Consider the following 16,857-nt stretch of genomic DNA (forward strand, 5'->3'; position numbering starts at 1 on the left):
CCTTGACTATGATTTTCGGATCTGAGTAGTGTGTTAGTTCTTGAGGATGGGATAGATTAGGTGGAGGATCTTAGGATGTAGAGTGTTTAAGCTTTGATTGTATGATTCCCTTCTGGACTAGAGTTAGAATTGCTAGTTTCTCTCTGATCAATTGGAACTAGGTTCGAGACATTTTCGCACCCAAAAGGTGTTTGATGAAATGTCTGACCAACTAGTGCCAGAGACTTACGTTCCTAGCCTAAGAGATTAGTTGTCTAGGATGTTTGTTGACGTGAATGAACTTGTTTGTCATGCCTGCTCGACCACGTTTCTCTAGCAAGAGCTAGGTATGGAAGTGGTTGAGTCTGAGTAGCTTTTGCCAAGAGATTGGATTAGCTAAGTTGTGATGTTCATTGTTTAGGGATACTTTGCTTGTGGTATGTTAAACACTGCTTAGACTAGGATACTCCACCGACATCAATTACCCCATTCTCAGGACTTCTTTCTTTCTGATTTTTATTACATTCCTGGAACTGTTTTGTTTGTTCATGCTTAGAATCGTTTGCGTTTTTATTCACTTTCGCTTCTTGTCATGCATTCTTGTTTCTAGTTCAGTGACTCACTTCTGTTTCGCATTTTGATCATTCTAGGACTGTTAGATAAAAACACTCTTTGAATTGGCTTAACTTGTGACATCTTGATTGCATTTTGAGTGATAGTAAACTTTCCCAACTGGATTGACACCTTAAGTATTACAACGCATAAGGTTAATTGAACCTACTAGGAGACACAAAAATCTTAGTATCAATTTGGCACCGTTGCCATTTGGGAATCTTTTTACTACATTTAAGATTTCAAGTTTTGCAAAATTAAGTTCTGTTACACAATCAATCTGAGTACTAACTTGTTTTGGTTGTCTGCTTATTTGTTTTGCATCTCAGATACCTGTTGATTGCAACCTTGCATGCACACCAGATCAAGAGGGCATCAGAATCTCGTTCCTGTTATCGACGAAATCAATCGGTTGCAACGCCCACGTCAAGCTCGTCAACCCACTGATCATCCCGCAAACGTCACTATGGAACAACAGCATGAACCACATCAGGGACCGCGAAACATTGGTGCTGGGGATGCACCGAACACTCATACTCAACGTGTTGGAATTGTCCCTCCCGCCTTGCCGAACAACAACTTTGAGATCAAAAGTGGTCTGATCACCATGATCCAAGGAAACAAGTTTCACGGGTTGCTTATGGAGGATCCACTCGACGACTTGGACGAGTTCGACCGTCTTTGTGGTCTCACCAAGATCAACGGCGTGAATGAGGATGGTTACAAGCTGCGCCTCTTCCCATTCTCCCTTGGTGACAAAGCTCATCAATGGGAGAAAAACCTTCCCAAGGGATCAATCACCACCTGGGATGGCTGCAAGAAGGCATTCTTGGCAAAGCTTTTCTCCAACTCTAGAACAGCACGTCTCAGGAATGAGATCTCCAGCTTCACTCAGAAGAGCTCAGAATCATTCTGTGAAGCATGGGAGCGTTTCAAGGGTTACCACAGTCAGTGCCCACACCATGGTTTCAGCAACGAGTCATTACTGAGTACTCTCTACCGTGGTGTCCTTCCCAAAATACGCATGCTGCTTGACACCGCTTCTAACGGTAACTTCCTGAACAAGGACGTCGATGAAGGTTGGCAACTGGTGGAGAATCTCGCTCAGTCCAACGGCAACTACAACGAGGATTATGACCGCACATTTCGCGGCGACGCTGGGTCTGAAGAGAAGTACAAGAAAGACCTCAAGAATTTCAATGAGAAGCTTGACCGTATCTTGCTGAGTCAGCAGAGGAGCGTCCACTTCGTCTCTGAGGACGACCCTTTCCAAGTTCCAGATGGGGAGGGTGAGCAGAGTGAAGAGATCAGCTATGTTCACAATCAGGGTGGATACAACAAAGGTTACAACCCCTACAAGACGAACCCCAATTTGTCTTACCGAAGTACCAATGTTGCTAATCCACAAGATCAGGTGTACCCGCCTCAACAACAACAGCAAGGGCAACCAAAACCTTTTGTGCCTTACAATCCGGGAGTTCCAGCAGGGTTACCAAGCTCCCTCAGGACCACCGCCAGGATTCCGCCCTCAACCAATTCAGCCTACACCAACTCCAGATCAAGATTTGAAGCAGATGATGCAACAAATTCTTCAGGGCCAAGCTAGTGGTTCCATGGATACTGCAAAGAAGTTCGCTGACCTTAGTCAAAGGATGGAATGTTCCTACAATGATCTGAACGTCAAATTCGAAACTCTGAATTCGAAGATAAGGTACATGGAGGGCCAATCGGCTTCTACTTCTGCACCAAAACCTGGCCAATTCCCAGGTAAAGCTGTTCAGAACCCCAAGGAATTCGCCAATGCCATTACGCTGAGAAGTGGGAAAATATTGCCTCCCAGGCAAGGAGTTCCAGACGTCACTGAGGACAGTGTGGAATTAGATGGGGAGGATTTCGGTCAGGATGACGCTCAGATGGAGAACCCCGTCGAAGCAGTCAAAGATCCAATCGAGCCAGTGAAGCAATCCGAACCTGAAGCTGTTAAGGAGCCTGCTGTTCCTGAAGACAGACCTGCAAGGTTCATCCCTCCACCGTACAAGCCTCCTCTACCATTTCCAGTGAGGTTCAAGAAGCAGCTTACTGAGAAGTACAAAGCCTTGTTCGAAAAGCAAGTCAAGGAGATTGAGTTGAGAATGCCATTGCTGGATGCATTCGCACTTGTTCCTCACTACCAGAAATTCCTCAAAGACTTGGTGATGGAGAGATCAAAAGAAGTTCAAGGCATGGTGGTACTAAGTCTTGAGTGCAGTGCAATCATCCAGAAGAAGGTTGTACCCAAGAAGCTCAAAGATCCTGGATCATTCACTCTACCCTGCTCCATTGGACCCATGTCTTTTGAGAGGTGTTTATGTGATCTTGGCGCTTCAGTGAATCTGATGCCATTCTCTGTGGCTAAGAGGTTGGGTTTCACAAGGTTTAAAGGATGCGACATCTCCCTCATCCTTGCAGATAGATCAGTGAGACTTCCACATGGTATCTTAGAGGACTTACCTGTCAGGATTAGAGACGTGGAAGTGCCAACCGACTTTGTGGTTCTAGAGATGGACGAAGAACCAAAGGATCCTCTAATCCTAGGAAGACCGTTCCTGGCGACTGCTGGAGCCATCATTGATGTCAGAAATGGCAAGATTGATCTCAATCTGGGAGACGACTTCATTATGAAGTTTGACATCAAGGATACTTTGAAGAAGCCAACAATAGGAGGACAAGTCTTCTACATTGAGGAGATGGATAAGTTGGCTGATGAGTTGTTGGAGGAACTAGCTGAGGAGGATCATCTCAAAACTGCTCTAACCAAGGATGGAGAAGAAGGGTTCCTGTATGGGGAGACGACTTGTTACAAGAATATGCTAGACTCCCACAGAGAAACGGACGAACCAGAAGAGTTCGAGCAGTTGTGTAACGCAGAAGAGGTATGTGTAGTTGAGACAGAGAATTCAGAACGTGAAACCTCCCACTCGACCAGTGTCAAGACCCGACTTGAGTCACCACTCGAGACACCTTTGGACCACGCTCGATTATTACCGCTTCTGACGCCTATGCTGACGACTGGTCGGAACTGAAAGCTCCAAAGGTAGAACTCAAAACTCTTCCTTTCGGGCTCAGGTACGTCTTTCTGGGAACCAATTCTACTTATCCTGTTATAGTGAATGCTATGTTGAGTGATGATGAATTGGGGATGCTAGTAACTGAGCTGAAAAAGTATAGAAAGGCTATTGGTTATTCTTTAGATAATATCAAGTGAATTTCACCTAGTCTATGCACCCATAGGATCAATCTTGAAAATGAATCATATGCTAGTATTGAACCCCAAAGAAGATTGAATCCTAATCTGAAAGAGGTAGTTAAGAAAGAAATCCTGAAACTACTTGACGCTGGAGTTATCTATCCTATCTCTGATAGTACTTGGGTATCTCCAGTGCATTGTGTACCTAAAATGGGAGGCATCGTGACTTGGTTCCTTGAGGCTGCTGGCGTCCTCCTACACTCTGAGTCGCACCCACCACGTTGGATAGACAACCGCTACCTGCGACAGCTACGCACTTTGGATTAGGGTTTGAGGCATGGAAGATTGCTCTACAATTTTGTGCATCCTGCGGTCGGACCTTCGAGATTACTCCTCCCTTGCGTCGAGTTGACTACAATCTTAGGGGGAGAGCATATCGAGTTTATCCCTCCTACGGCTATCTTATACAACTCGGAAGCTGAAGAGGATCATGTAGACGTTGCGGAAGCATGCGCCGAGCCAATGGAAGACGACACAGCGGAATACCGCCCAGAGGAGTACCGCCCAGAGCAGTTCCACTTCGAGGAGTACTCAGATCTGAGAATGTCCAAGGGGGATCGAGCCGCTCATCATAGACTCAACCTGCTGCAACAATGGGGGAAGGCCAGAGACAAAACGTTTAGCCGTTTCACCAAGAATGTCATGAACTTCATGCGTAAGTTTAGCTGTTTGACATCCACAACCGCGGTCCCAAGGTCTATCCCCGAGGATACCAGACCAATGCCAGGACGCCCTTCCGTGAACCTAGAGCGAACACCTTCTCCGATTCCATCCCCCGCACGTCAATCTTCATATGTGCCACGGTAGCGCCCATCTTCTCCCGTCCCTTCACGCCACTCATCACAAAAATCTAGGGAGAGAAGGGGACGCGGTTCGCGTGGTTCAAGAGCCTCCTCAAGTCGTCGATCAGCGCGTCGTTCTGCAGCTCAAGCTGAGCAAGAGGTTGAGCAACAAGTTGGGCAGCAAGGTGATTATCAGCCTACGAATGTGGTAGTATTAGTCTCGGACCATGGCGAGTCTAGAGTCGACGACATGCAGTGCGACGAGCAACCGAGCACTAATCAGAACACGCAAGCGGTTGAGCAACAAGTTGACCAACCAGGTGAGACCACTCCTGCGGATCCCGAACACGGTGAAGGACAGAGCCAGTACCACGCACCAACTCCTTGGGCGAGCTCAGACTCCTTTTTCTACTACTGAGGTACTCCTACCTTCCTTTGTATATACCATTTAATTTCTGCATTGTTTGTGTTGTGATTCTTAAATCCTCCTGCAAATTTTTCTTACACAGAAGACTGTGTAATTTAAGTTTGGGGGAGGGTTTGAGATGATGTATCTGATGTCGTGTTTTGTGATTCTTATTTCAAATTTTTTGCATCATATCATGTTTGAGTCTGCATCCATCTATTTGCATTGAAAAAAAATAAAAAACAAATCGAAAATTTCCACAAAAACAGAGTATTCATGTAGTTTGCACTTGCATATTAGGATTGCGTTTAGGTTTATTCATATAGGGTTGTTGCATTTAGCATAGGGGTTGATGATGATTGTAACCTTATTAGCATGCTGGATTCAATAGGATAGGATCAAGGCCCTTGTTCTTAGTTCTTTGATGCTTGTTGATTGAACCTGAAAAGTTAAGATTGAAGCATGTTTTGAATTGATATCATTCCCTATCTACTTGAACCTAATCCTGACTTGCAATTATCCTGTTATGCATTGAAGTTGAACTCATGGATACCATATACATACTTGGATTGTCTTTCACATTTTTACCACCCTTGTCAATCCAAGTAGCTGATTCCCATCTTTGGAACAGTTCCCCGCACCCTTAACCAACCGTTCTTTCAAGCCAATTGTATTCTTGAGTGTCAGGCCTTTTTCCGAGTTGAGCTTGTTAGAAAGTGTTAGGTTCTAGCCGACAAGAGTAGGATCCTGTGTAGTTCTAGTTCGCGTTATCCGGACTAGTAGGACTAGGTGAGAACTCAAATTTTGGGTACTGGGTATGGATTTGTGCAGAAGAGTGAAGTGTAAAAAGAAAGTAAAGGGTAGAAAATCTTTAGGAGGAGGATGTGTTTTCAAGGTTTACAAGTCTAGTAAAGGATTTGGGTTGAGCAAAATAATGAGTTATTGGTTCTGGGCATAAAACGAAAAGATTAGACAAAGAAAAGAAAGTAAAATGTATGTCTTGATTCCTTAGAAAAAAAAAAGAAAAAGAACCTTACTGATAATAAAGATTTCCCAATCCGCTAGAATGATAAGAAGTGAACTCCTCCGAAGACCAAGTGTAAAGAATGAAAGAATGAGTTTGAGACAATGTTTTTTGAAGGGTAGAACCAACTTTGGTTTGGAACGTTCTTTGGGTAGACAGGGCGCTGCTCTTGTATGTATCAGTTGGTTTCAACCTTTAGCCTTCTCTTAAGCTCAACTCATTTTCGTGAGAGAACCTTGTCCTGTATTGATGAAACCACTCGAGAAGGAGACCATCTAAGTCTCTAACCTTTCACCCTAGCCAAATGAGTTCAACGACATTGCTTAGCTTGATTCACGGTTCTCTGTTAATGAATGTTAAAGGAAATGATTGATAGGATTGCATGTGTAGAAAAAAAATATAGAGTTCCTTCACCATGCATCATAGAACTAAAAACAAGGACCTTCATTCTAACTATTTTATTTAGCATGTTTTAGGTTCTGAGACCCCATCTTCACACCTCTTCTCCATACTCTATTCTTGATTGTTTGCTTGAGGGCAAGCAAAGAGTAAGTTTGGGGGAGTTGATATGTCTATATTTTGTCTCTCCTTAGCCTATTCTTATCATGCATTTAGCTAGGATAACTCATTGGGTTGCATCGTTTTCTAGTTCTTTCTATACACTTTGCACGACTAGGTAGCTCTTGCATCATCCTTGCATACATTGTGCATTTTGGAGTATTTCAGGTATTTAGGAAACGTTGGAAGCCATTCTCGTCCGAGCCATGGTCACCATCTTCGTTTCGTCCGAGCCATGGTCACCATCTCCGTTTCGTCCGAGCCATGGTCACCATCTTCGTTTCGTCCGAGCCATGGTCACCACCTCCGTTTCGTCCAAGCCATGGTCACCATCTTCATTTCGTCCGAGCCATGGTCACCATCTCCGTTTCATCCGAGCCATGGTCACCATCTTCGTTTCGTCCGAGCCATGGTCACCATCTTCGTTTCGTCCGAGCCATGGTCACCATCTCCGTTTCGTCCAATCCATGGTCACCATCTTCATTTCGTCCGAGCCATGGTCACCATCTCCGTTTCGTCCGAGCCATGGTCACCATCTCCGTTTCGTCCGAGCCATGGTCACCATCTCCGTCTTGTCCGAGCCATTGTCACCATCTCCGTTCCATCCGAGCTATCCGTCCAAGCCATGCTCATCAGCCTTCCATCCGAGCTATGATGACACTGGATTCCATTCGACGCACACGGACTCGATCGCACATGTCGGGAAGAAGGACGTTTGGTTTCACACGCTTCAGGAGATTACCGAACCAACGCTTTACCTTGTCGTTTTAAGTTTTAGGGCTTTCCATGTTGGACTACTATATATACATTTTGTTAAGTCTTTGCGGAGACATCTTATCTTTTTATCTCGTTTTCGTTCCCAGAAGGTTTTAACCTAGCATCCAAAAAAACGTTCTCAGACTTGTATTCCGATATCTTTGAGATTATTGAGATTTTGCATTTGATTTCTTCTACAAAGTTGTTCATCTTATTTTTATCTACCTAATAATGCTTGTTTCAATGATTTCTGTTTTTACATCCTTGACTATGATTTTTGGATCTGAGTAGTGTGTTAGTTCTTGAGGATAGGATAGATTAGGTGGAGGATCTTAGGATGTAGAGTGTTTAAGCTTTGATTGTATGATTCCCTTCTGGACTAGAGTTAGAATTGCTAGTTTCTCTCTGATCAATTAGAACTAGGTTCGAGACATTTTCGCACCCAAAAGGTGTTTGATGAAATGTCTGACCAACTAGTGCCAGAGACTTACGTTCCTAGCCTAAGAGATTAGTTGTCTAGGATGTTTGTTGACGTGAATGAACTTGTTTGTCATGCCTGCTCGACCACGTTTCTCTAGCAAGAGCTAGGTATGGAAGTGGTTGAGTCTGAGTAGCTTTTGCCAAGAGATTGGATTAGCTAAGTTGTGATGTTCATTGTTTAGGGATACTTTGCTTGTGGTATGTTAAACACTCCTTAGACTAGGATACTCCACCGACATCAATTACCCCATTCTCAGGACTTTTTTCTTTCTAATTTTTATTACATTCCTGGAACTGTTTTGTTTGTTCATGCTTAGAATCGTTTGCGTTTTTATTCACTTTCGCTTCTTGTCATGCATTCTTGTTTCTAGTTCTGTGACTCACTTCTGTTTCGCATTTTGATCATTCTAGGACTGTTAGATAAAAACACTCTTTGAATTGGCTTAACTTGTGACATCTTGATTGCATTTTGAGTGATAGTAAACTTTCCCAACTGGATTGACACCTTAAGTATTACAACGCATAAGGTTAATTGAACCTACTAGGAGACACAAAAATCTTAGTATCAGGTGAGCAGGTGTTGGCTAAGATTCCTGAGGATCTTCAGCCTAACATGACATTGGAGGCGAGACAAGTGAGGATCTTCAGAACTTCGGAAGAAGAAGATTCCTTTGATGAGAGTCCTGTGGGACTGTGATGGTGTTGAGGAGCAGACTTGTGAGCCTGAGGCAAAGATGAAAGCAAGGTTCAAGAAGTGGTATGAGAAGCAAGCCGCAACTTGAGCTTGTTTAGCCTGGTTTCATCTGTAATCCGTGGCTGGAGCGGGAATGGAGTATTCCAGCCCATCTCTCTTGTTACTCGGTCGCTTGGCGTGGTTGGTTGTGCGACTCAGTAACAAGATGAGGTGGTGTTCAGGGTACAAAGTTTCCGTGAGGCAGGATTTCTGGAGGAAAGTTTCCTGAAATAGAAGTTTCCAAAAGTGGAAAGTATCTAGAAATGGAAAGTTTTTCGGGAGTTTGAATTTGTCCATTTTTGCGGTGAAGAGCCTTGGAGGGGCTTGTGTAGCCTTAGTGGCGGACTTTCGAGTCAGTGTGCCCGTGTGTGGCGGTCTATTTAGACATTGTGTGGCCTTTGTGGTGGGCTGTTTAGCCGTGTGTGGCCTTTGTGGCGGACTGTTTAGCCATTGCGTGGCCTTTGTGGCGGGTTGTTTAGCCAGATGGTCTTTGTGACGGTCCTCCGGGACATATGGTCTTTGTGACTGTCCTTCGGGACAGATGGTCTTTGTGATGGGCTGTTTAGCCAGAGTGTCTTTGTGACGGTCCTCTTTAGGACATTTGTTTGGCCTTGGTGGCGGTCCTCTTTAGGACATTTGTTTGGCCTTGGTGGCGGTCCTCTTTAGGACATTTTGTTTGGCCTTTGTGGCGGTCCTTGTGGCATGTATATGATCCTTGTGTGGTCATGAGGTATTCCAGTGAGGGGATATGTGGTTGGTAGGGCATTGTGATGTTTTACGCGAGCCACGGGAAGGAAACCTGGATAGGGATAGGACTCAGACGTGTTCAGAATTGTTTGCTCGTGGCTCTTGGAGGACTTAGGTTCTCCTAGTACTGCCATATTCAGAGACTTTGTGGCTTGGGAGTATGGTTGGTATATCGACTTCGGACGACGGTCCGGAGGCGTGCTGTAGGGTGACGACCCGAGAGACAAATTTGAATTTTTCCTTATATATATTATGGCATGCGGGTTTAGGCCCGATGAGGAGCCAGCATTTGGCATGCAGACTTAGGTCTGATGAGGAGCCAATAAGAACTCAAGGTCTAGGCTTATGAGTAAAGGAAAGTCCAAAAGTCGAGAGCAAATGACGCCTGGATCGTGAGTCTATCGCCTAGAGGTGACCTTCTGTAGATCGGTCAGAGGAGTGCGGACCGTGGAGACGGTTGCATGGGAGTCCTTGGCTGATGGTTGTTCGAGATTCGAGGACGAATCTAGTTTGGTGGGCGAGAATTGTAACACCCGCAAACCTTTTATTGGTATTTTGGTGAGGGTGTCGATCGACACCACAGGAGATGTCGATCGACACTAGTTGTAGTCGGTTTGGTCAGTTCGATTTTAATCGTCCGGTTTGCGTGGTTGGTTTAGGAAATCCCTAAAAATCGAGTTGTAAAAGGGGGAAAACAACATAGGGTTTAGGGAAATGTCCGCTTTTTGTGTTATTTGGCCGCTTTTAGAGAAAAACAAAAGAGAGAGTTGGTTCTTGAGCTTTTGAGGGAGATTGGTGAGATTCCTTGCTGTTCTTGGGAGATCTAAGGCTGGGAAGGTGCTAGAAGCTTGCTAGGAGTGAGGGAATTTGTTCTTATTGGTCAGAATCTTCTTGCAAAGAGGTGAGTGCATGACCATGGCTAATCTAAGCCTTTGATTCCCTTGTTCTTGCTTGTTTGTTGCTTGTTTGTGTGTTTTTCTTTCTGGGAATTGTTGATACAGGTTCCTACGGATGTATAAGGCTTGGGTTTCGAGTATTGGACGATTTGGAGGAGAATTGGGAGCGAGATTCGACTCTCGGCTTCGCGCGAATCGCAGTTGCAGAGGGAGTGTCGATCGACACCACTTGGTATCGGTCGACACCAGCAAGTTGGGCATCGATCGACACTGTGGGGTAGTGTCGGTCGACACCAACGCCAGTGTCAGTCGACACTAGGCTGGTGTCGGTCAACACCTCCCTTCCAGCGAGACGATGTTTGATTTCCTGATTTGTGTGTTTTGTTTGATGCTTGTTTGGAACTTTGGAATCATTGTTGTTTGTGTGTATAGCCCATTAGATGGGAGGATTCCCTTACTGAGTGTTTATCAAATACTCATGCATCTCAATTTGTGTTTGTGGTGCAGGTAAAGGCAAAGTGTGATCGTGGAATCAAGGCAATGAAGAGGAGGATGTTCTAGGGACTCGATTGGATGTTGTCTAGCATTGCTAGGTTGCTAGAGTTGAGTCTTTAGAAACATTGCTAGGTTGCTGGTTCCATGTTTCTTGTTGTTTGGTATTTGGATATTGCATATGCTATGATGTTGGATTATTATTGGTTTATTATTGGATATTGGTTTGTTATTCCGCTGTTGATTGTGAATATGGTTAGTATTGACCAAGATCACTCTGTCCGTACAACTATGAGGCCGTTCGTACAACTATGTGACAAGGCCGAGTTATCTATGAGAATAAAGAGGCCTTATTGGTGTAAGCCCATGAGAAGGTTCGAGATCCTCCTTGTAGCCATTAGAGAAGAAGAGAGAGTGGAGTCACGGGTTGTGCTTCGTTTAAGGAAACACGAGGGGTCGCTTTCAATCTTGGGAAGAACCAATTCTCTTTCCTTATCTCGTATGCGATTTATTGTAAAGGGTGTAGCCCTAGCTCTCTTAATATATATAGTCTTTTGTAAACCTTTGTAAGATATTCTTATGGAATATAACTTTCTCTCATTCTTCTTGCCGACAATTCTCTTCTTCTCAACCTCTTCCGCTTAAATCCCAACATGGTATCAGAGCAGTTTTTCGATCTTTGATTCTCTAAACCTACTCTTATTCTCCCTCATATTCTATCCTCTTCAATCTTTCTCTCTATTCTCGGTTACTTGCGTTCTATACTCGCTACTCGACATTCTTAGTTATCATTTCTCTCTATCTTTCGCGAATCTCGCTCATGGACACTAGCAAACCTATTGTTACACCGGTGGTCTTAAAGGGGGCCAACTATTTGTTGTGGAAAAGAACCACAAAGACCGCGTTGAGTGGCCGGAGACTATGGATTCACGTTGAAACGGACCAGTTTCCCAAGAAAGTCACCAAGAACGACGGTAAAGAAGGAAAGGAAGAAGACAAGGAGGCTGAACTCGAGAAGGAAATCAAATGGTTTCAAGAAGATCAGACCGTGCTTGCAATTCTTCATAATTTGCTTGATGCACCAATCCTTGAAGCATACTCTTACTGTGAGACGGCCAAGGAGTTATGGGAGACACTTGCGAACGTGTATGGAAACGTGACCAACTTGACCAGGGTGTTCGAAGTCAAAAAGACTATAAACTGTCTTCACCAAGAAGACTTGGAGTTCACAAAGCATTTTGGCAAGTTTAGGTCTCTTTGGGCCGAACTAGAGATGCTTCGGCCGAGCACCATAGATCCGGCCATCCTCAACGAAAGAAAGGAACAAGACAAGGTCTTCGATCTCCTTCTCACGCTGAATCCAACGTTCAATGACCTTATCAAGCACATCCTTCGTGGTGACAAGCTTCCGACTCTTGAAGATGTGTGTTCTCAAGTTCAAAAAGAGCAAGGGTCGCTAGGCTTGTTTAGTGGTAAGGAGGACTTGGCTACGGCTAACAAGGGAGTTTACAAGCATGAGGACCACAAAGCAATGGTATGCAACCATTGTAAGAAGAGGGGTCATCTGAAAGACAAATGTTGGATCCTTCACCCGCATCTCAAGCCGGCGAAGTTCAAGGCCAACCTATCGCAAGGAGGACCAAGTGGTCAAGGCACCGGAGCAGCAAATCAAGGAGACGCAGCAGCCACGGCCATGGTAGCTTCCCTTGGAGACCTGGTGAGAAAGTCGGACCTAGAGTCCCTCATCAAGTCCATTGCCGCACTAAAGGACTCCGGTACCACTTTCTTTGCTTCAAAACCTATTACCTCACTTGTTGTAGACTCGGGTGCTTCTCACCATATGATTAGTAACCCTAGTCTTATACACAACATAAAACCGGCACTAGGTAATGTTATCATTGCTAATGGAGATAGAGTACATGTTAAAGGAATAGGAGAACTAAAATTGTTTGATAATAGTTCTAAAGCCTTCTTTATGCCTTCATTTACTTCGAATCTCTTATCGGTAAAGAAAGCTACTACATATTTGAATTGTTATGCGATTTTTGGGCCTAACAGTGTACATTTTCAGGATATTGAGAGTGGAAAGGTTCTTGGAGAAGGAGATGGTAGAGGAGATCTCTATGTCCTAGAGAAAGCTTCAAGTCCTTCTAATTCGTTTTCTTTTGCTTCGAATCTTAGTAGTAGTTTAAGTGATGTGTGGCATGCTAGACTAGGCCATCCTCATTCTCATGCATTTGAATTAATGTTGCCCAATGTTTCGTTTGATAACTCCACTTGTGAGTCTTGTATTCTTGGTAAACATTGCAAGACTATTTTCCCTAAATCAAGTACTATTTATGAACATTGCTTTGATTTAGTACATTCTGATGTGTGGACATCTCCTTGCCTATCTAGGGATAATAACAAGTATTTTGTGACCTTTATTGATGAGATATCTAAATATACTTGGCTCACCTTGTTACCATCTAAAGATAGAGTCTATCATTCCTTTGTCAATTTTCAGAATTATGTTACTAATCAATTTAATGCAAAAATAAAGGTACTAAGATCGGATAATGGAGGTGAATATACAAGCCACAAACTCAAAGAGCACCTAGCTAAGCATGGAATCCTCCAACAGACCAGCTGTCCATACACGCCTCAACAAAATGGAGTGGCCGAGAGGAAAAATTGACACTTAATGGAGGTGGCTCGGTCAATGATGTTTCATTCGAATGTCACTAAGTGGTTTTGGGGTGATGCGGTCATGTTGGCATGCTACTTAATCAATCGGACACCAACAAAAGTCTTAAATGACATATCACCCTATGAGGTACTAAACAAAGTTAAACCTTCTCTTGATCACTTACGCGTGTTCGGGTGTGTTTGTTTTGTTTTAGTGCCCGGAGAACAAAGGAATAAACTTGAGGCCAAAAGCACTAGAAGTATGTTCATTGGCTACTCAACAAGTCAGAAGGGGTACAAGTGTTACGATCCGATCACTGGCCGCACACTAGTCTCTAGAGATGTGAAGTTTCTTGAACAACAAGGGTACTATGATAAGAAGGACTGGGAAGGCCTCAAAGACTTATATCAACCCAATACTTACCGGGTGGGCAACTTGCAGTTCCTCCTTGACCATTTGGGAGTCACCAAACCATCATATCCCGAGGCGTCTCTAGCAAAACCACCCTCCGATGGGCCTACAATATTATCGGAACCTCCGGAAACTCATGATGCTTCTCCTTCCCATACGGAGAACAATTTCAAGAGCCAAGAGAGACACAATTCAAAGAAGCCTTGACTACACCACCTGATCTATCACCTGACGATAGTACAGCTGAGACAGGCCAGCCCACACCATCTCCACCACCACTTCGGCGTAGTGAACGTTTAAAACAACCGCGGCGTAGTGAAAGGTTAAAGAATCAACGAGTCTACTACAACAATCAGGCTGTCGCCCACCCTATTCAGGCCGTGTGTTCGCTTGACCTTATCTCCTCGGATCAATTTGCCTTCCTTGGTAAGCTTGATGAGCACTTTGTTCCTCAAACCTACGAGGAAGCTAAGCAAAATAAGGAGTGGCTTGATGCGGTGGAAGATGAAACGGCGGCTATGATCCGGAATCGAACTTGGGACGAGGCTGATCTCCCTAAAGGTAAAAAGGCTGTCAGCTCCAAGTGGGTATTCACTATTAAATATCTGAGCACTGGAGAGATCGAGCGCTACAAAGCCCGCTTGGTCGCACACGGCTTCACTCAAACCTATGGACTTGACAATACGGACACCTTTGCTCCGGTGGCCAAACTCCATACAGTCTGGGTCGTCTTGTCCTTGGCCACTAACCTCTCTTGGGAGCTTTGTCAAATGGACGTCAAGAACGCCTTTCTTCAGGGGGAGCTGACCGAGGAATTCTACATGCATCCTCCACCGGGTTTTAAGCACATTGTTGCTTCGGGTAAAGTTCTCCGGCTTCACAAGGCTATATATGGTCTCAAACAGTCTCCGCGGGCGTGGTACCACAAGCTAAGCTCTACACTCCGCACGAATGGTTTCAAGTGCTCTGAAGCTGATCATACGCTGTTCACTCTCCGGACTGACGGTGGCCGCATCATCGTTCTCGTCTATGTTGATGACATCATTATCACCGGTGATCATAAGGACGGTATTTGTGCCACTAAGGCTCTTCTTAACTCTACCTTTGATATTAAGGATTTAGGTGAACTTAAATACTTCCTTGGAATAGAAATCTCTCACTCTCCGGAGGGATTATTTCTTTCTCAAAGGAAGTATACACTTGACCTTTTACATGAGACAGGTAAGATAGGAGCTAAACCGGTGTCCACGCCGCTTGAGGAAGGTTACCAGGTCAAGCGAAAGGGGGAGAAGCCAACACCCGGTGCTCCAGTTAACAAGTCGCACGAACCATACAAAAATGTGGGACGCTACCGTAGGCTGGTGGGCAAGCTTATCTATCTTACGATCACGAGGCCAGACATATGCTATGCGGTGAACCAAGTCAGCCAACACATGAAGGCTCCAACGAATTTTGACTAGCAGACGCTCGAGAGGATCCTATGTTATCTCAAGGGTAGTCCAGGACAAGGCATTTGGATGGGAAAGAACAACAACACGGAACTCGTCGGCTACTGTGATGCGGACTACGCTGTTGATACAATAGATAGGATGTCCACGACAGGGTATTGCACATTCGTTGGAGGGAACCTAGTGACCTGGAAGTCGAAGAAACAGAAAGTTGTGTATCAATCAAGTGCCGAGTCGGAATATAGGGCTATGAAGAAGCTAACCAACGAGCTCACATGGCTCAAAGGCCTCCTCAAGGACCTTGGAGTGGAGTCTGATCAACCAATCACCATGCATTGTGACAATAAGGCGGCGATACACATAGCAACCAACTCGGTCTTCCATGAAAGGACTAAGCACATTGAGGTAGATTGCCATAAAGTGCGAGAAAAGATTGAAGAAGGTGTAGTCTTGCCGTGTTACACTCCAAGAAAAGACCAACTGGCGGACATCTTCACCAAAGCAACGAGTCCTCAGATTTGCGAATACATTTCCAGCAAGCTTGGACTAGTGGATCCAACACATCCGTGAAGAAACTCCTCTAACCTGTGAAGATCATACTCTTTTCCTTAACATGGTTTTGTCCCATGTGGTTTTCTATGTTAAGGTTTTTAATGAGGTGATCTTACGCGGGTTCCAAGCTTAGCCGTCTTCCTTGGCTAAGCTTGAGGGGGAGTATTGACCAAGATCACCCTATCCGTACAACTATGAGGCCGTCCGTACAACTATGTGACAAGGCCGAGTTATCTATGAGAATAAGGAGGCCTTATTGGTGTAAGCCCATGAGAAGGTTCGAGATCCTCCTTGTAGCAGTTAGAGAAGAAGAGAGAGTGGAGTCACGGGTTGTGCTTTGTTTAAGGAAACAAGGAGGGGTCGCTTTCAATCTTGGGAAAAACCAATTCTCTTTCCTTATCTCGTATGCGATTTATTGTAAAGGGTGTAGCCCTAGTTCTCTTAGTATATATAGTCTTTTGTAAACTTTTGTAAGATATTCTTATGGAATATAACTGTCCCTCATTGTTCTTGCCGACAATTCTCTTCTTCTCAACCTCTTCCGCTTAAATCCCAACAGTTAGGTGGCTAGTGGATATGGGACCACTAGTTGTAGTTTATTTATATATATATATTATTTATTATTTCTTAAGAAAAAAGGTCGGTCCTTTCACAAACCTAACGTTGAACATAGTTATAGAAGTGTCAAAAATATAAGCTATGCATGTTGCAGTTTGGTGTATGTACATAACATTTTTTTGTTTAATGTATGTTGCAGCTTGGTGTACGTACATAACGTTCTTGAGATTAGTGTATGTACATAACGTTCTTTTGCTTAATGTACGTACATAAATCCGTTTTAATGAAGGACATTATTGTAGTTTTGTAGTCATCTTCAACCTATCTTTTTCTGCAATCATATCTAATATTGTCGTTGTTGTTCACCAGAAATTTTCTCCTGTTCTTTTTCTCACCAGAGTTCTACACACCCATTCACATTAGAAATTTCCTCCTCTTCTTCTCACCAAAGTTCTACACACCAAAAATT

At 44.2% G+C, this 16,857-nt stretch overlaps 1 non-coding gene across 1 annotated transcript; it reads right to left on the reverse strand.

Moving 5' to 3' along the window:
* Window positions 1–1,453: 1,453 nt before the first annotated feature.
* Window positions 1,454–1,560, reverse strand: LOC147924660 (small nucleolar RNA R71). Its single transcript, XR_015587846.1, has one exon. It is a non-coding gene; the product is annotated as a small nucleolar RNA R71 (small nucleolar RNA).
* Between the last annotated feature and the right edge of the window lie 15,297 nt (window positions 1,561–16,857).

This window comes from Camelina sativa, chromosome 17 (genome assembly GCF_030686135.1).
Source record: "Camelina sativa cultivar CO46 ecotype springtype chromosome 17, ASM3068613v1".
NCBI lineage: Eukaryota > Viridiplantae > Streptophyta > Magnoliopsida > Brassicales > Brassicaceae > Camelina > Camelina sativa.